This window comes from Euphorbia lathyris, chromosome 4 (genome assembly GCF_963576675.1).
Source record: "Euphorbia lathyris chromosome 4, ddEupLath1.1, whole genome shotgun sequence".
Classification (NCBI taxonomy): domain Eukaryota; kingdom Viridiplantae; phylum Streptophyta; class Magnoliopsida; order Malpighiales; family Euphorbiaceae; genus Euphorbia; species Euphorbia lathyris.
The window spans coordinates 73574194-73577898 of NC_088913.1; the positions used below are offsets into that span (position 1 = coordinate 73574194).

The following is a 3705-nucleotide window of genomic DNA, read 5'->3' on the forward strand; positions in this document are numbered from 1 at the left end:
TACTTTCGAATATGTTTCTTTCATGCAAGGTACATAAATATTTGGTAAAATCCAAATAGGAGTAAAAAGAGCTCGAAAATAGAAGAAAATCCCTACAAAAGGAGTCGAAGACGACGAAAATTAATAACGCTAAGTCGAGGACACGAACGAGAGCGAAAAAATGAAAAATGCTCCGTGCCGCGACCATGGCTTCCCTTTTTCACGGTCGCGACACGCGTCCTTCAGCCATTTTACCCTTCGTCCGAAGTACAATTGATGCTCCCCCATTCTCAGTAGTGAATTTGATAATTCTCGGTACGAGCAGGAGATTTAGAAGCCTAGTTACACACTTTCGTTTTCGACGGAACGCGATCGTTCGGGTGGATAAAGACATTCTTTCACAACGGACACGACACTTCGATCAAGACTCTTCAACATCTATAAATAAAGAGTTGATGGAGAGTTGATAATAGTGTGATAAATGTGATATGTGTAGAAGAAAGAAATTAGTGTAGAATTTATGTAGAAATTCCGAATCAAGTGATTCAGAAGTTAGATTTCGATTCTGTTCAAAAGCAATATGATGTACACACATTGTTTATAAATTAAGAACAAATTCAGGAGCGTTTAGACATTGTTCCAGTTTAGTTTTCATTTTGGTAGTAGACCAACCCAGTCTTTATTACGAAGATTCAGCGAGAAGATTGAGTAGAGGATTCGCCCCTGAGCCTGACAAACTCGAACGAAACCCAAGGAAAGGATTGACAACCCGTTCACTTGCACGCCGTCGAAGAATTCAATGCTCCATGTTCTCTGTAAACTTGTATCAATTTATATTTCATCTAATAAAGTCCGTTCTATTCGATAGATTTTTATGCAGCACTTTTGTAAATGAGCCGAAGTGGATTGATGCTGGTGTTTTCATTAAAACGTATTTAATCCAAAATCTTTACAAGGAAACTTTGTTGAACACTTAGGCAAATTATTATCTCGGTAGAGTTTTAATTTGGTTAAGGGCAATTATCCCGGATAAGGGTTTTGTCGCGTTCAAAGCCAATTAATTAGAGGTTCCGTCATTTATTTCATCTTTATAATTTGTACAAAGTTTAAAGTTGTTTCTTTGCTTAATGCAAACAAATATACCTGTTTACTTTTCTAAAGTACTAAAACGTTCCTGTTTTGCAAATTCATTTTTAATCAGATATTTTCTAACATCTTCATATTCTAATCTAATTCTCATTCTAGCTATTTCAAAACCAAAACCGATTAAACGATTTTTCCATATCATAAACCTAAAAGTAATTTAACCGATTGTAAATAAGTTTTGTTAAAAAAGTGTTCCCTATGGGATCGATATCTTTTATTACTACAAGCGTATACCGTGCACTTGCGGAAATCGCTCAACAAGTTTTTGGCGCCGTTGCCGGGGATACGCCAAAATTTTTGACAAAATTTTAAATTTTTCGTGTTTTATTACGAATCTAGGTTTATTCATACTTATTCAAACTTTTATATTTTTAATTATTTTCAATTACTAACATATTTATTTTTCAAATTCTGTTTTGTAGGTAGTTTCGGTTTGTGCGAAATTTCAAATTCATGCGCAGTTCTCGAAGTTCGGGCACGTCACCAGATCCTATTGACCCAGAAATTGAAAGAACCCTTAAAAAGAACAAGAAAGAAAAGAAAAAGAAAAACCAACCCCCAATAAAAACTAAAATTACCGAGCCAGAAGTTATGGCCACACTTATGGATTACGCTAGGCCAGGAGTGGCCGGTGTAACAAACAGTATAGTTAGACCCCAAATCAATGCAAATCAATTTGAAATTAAGCCTGCGTTGCTTAATATGTTGCAAAATAATGTAACGTTTTACGGGTTACCTAACGAAAATCCTAACACCCATTTGACAAATTTCTTAGAAATTTGTGACACTTTTAAAATTACTGATGTAACTGCGGAAGCGATCAAACTTCGCCTTTTTCCTTTTACTTTGAAGGATCGAGCCAAAGAATGGTTAACTTCTATGCCAGCCGCATCAATTGAGACTTGGGAGCAATTAGCCCAAGCATTTTTATCAAAATTTTTCCCTTTAGCAAAAACCGCAAGAGTCATTAAAGAGTTAACATCTTTTTCTCAAAATGATAATGAAACTCTTTATGAGGCTTGGGAATGTTTTAAAGAACTTCAACGTTTATGCCCACACCACCAATTGTCCGCTGAACTTTTAATGCAAACATTTTATAATGGACTAAATCCTACAACTAGAGGTTCATTGGATGCTATGTTTGGAGGGTTATTTATGAAGAAAACATCTGCCCAAGCGAGAGAACTTTTGGAGGAAATGGTAATCAACAGCAGTATGTGGTCCGCGGAACGTGGACACGTACCAGTAGCGAAACCATCATCCTCAACAACATCATCAGTTAAAGGTATAGTGAATCTTGATCCAGTAGCGATGTTGCAAGCCCAATTTTCTGCCTTATCGCACAAAATTGATAGGTTTATGGCACCGTGTGATCCTAATGGTCAACCAATCCAAACGGATGTGGATTACGAAGGTATGAGTGAAATTGAACAGGTAAACTTTGTCCAAGGGCAAAACCAAACTAATAACCCTTATTCCAATACATATAATCCTGGATGGAGAAATCATCCTAACTTTAACTAGAGAGATAATAACAATAATAATGTTAATGCTAATCAAAATCGTACTACTAATTATCAAAATCGATCAAGAGATACGATTAGCACCTTATCTTCTAAAATCGAAAAATTCATTGATGCGATGAGCGGAAAAATAAGTAATCACGACGATGGTTTTAAACGGATCGAAAATAAATTCGATCAGCTTATTAAAAACCAATCATCTAGCATCCATAATTTGGAGATTCAAATTGGACAACTCGCTAAATCAATTCCATCCCGCAAAGAGGGAAGTCTTCCAAGCCATACGGAAGAAAATCCGAAAGAGCATGTTAAGGCTATCACTCTTCGTTCAGGGAAAAACTACTTAGGCCCGGAAATGCCCGGAAATTCAACTTTACCTGGAACTGATTTACCAAAACCCAAAGAAGATACATTAAAACAAAAAGATGCACCGATTGACTCTAGTACAAAAACTTTTGTACCCAAACCACCTTTTCCACACAAAGTCCGCAACAAGGACTATGATAAACAACTTTTAACATTTATGGATGCAATTACGCAAATTCACAACTATGGAAAATTCCTCAAAGATTTAATTTCAAAGAAAATCAGTTGGGAAGGGATTTCATCCATTTCACTAACTGAAGATTGCAGTTCGATTGTGTCAAGCAATTTGCCCACAAAACTCAAAGATCCCAGATGTTTTACCATTCCGTGTAAATTGGGAGATATAGAATTCCCAAGTTGTCTTTGTGATTTAGGAGCAAGCATTAACTTGATGCCATTATCTATTTTTAATAAGTTAGGCTTAGAAGAAGACATCAAACGTACCAATATGGTTTTGCAATTAGCGGATCAAACCACTAAAAGACCATCCGGTATAATTGAGGATGTTTTAGTTAAAGTTGACAAATTTATTTTTCCTACCGATTTCGTTATTTTAGATTTTGCTTATGATGTAAATTGTCCGCTAATCTTTGGTAGACTGTTCATGAACACGGGATGTGCTCTAGTTGATGTGTCGGAAGGGAAAGTAGTTTTACGAATAGGAGATGATAAGATTGAGTTTGATATGAAT

At 35.9% G+C, this 3705-nt stretch overlaps 1 non-coding gene across 1 annotated transcript; it reads right to left on the reverse strand.

Moving 5' to 3' along the window:
• Positions 1 to 2085: 2085 nt before the first annotated feature.
• LOC136228182 (small nucleolar RNA R71) lies at positions 2086 to 2192 on the reverse strand. Its single transcript, XR_010688516.1, has one exon. It is a non-coding gene; the product is annotated as a small nucleolar RNA R71 (small nucleolar RNA).
• Positions 2193 to 3705: the final 1513 nt, after the last annotated feature.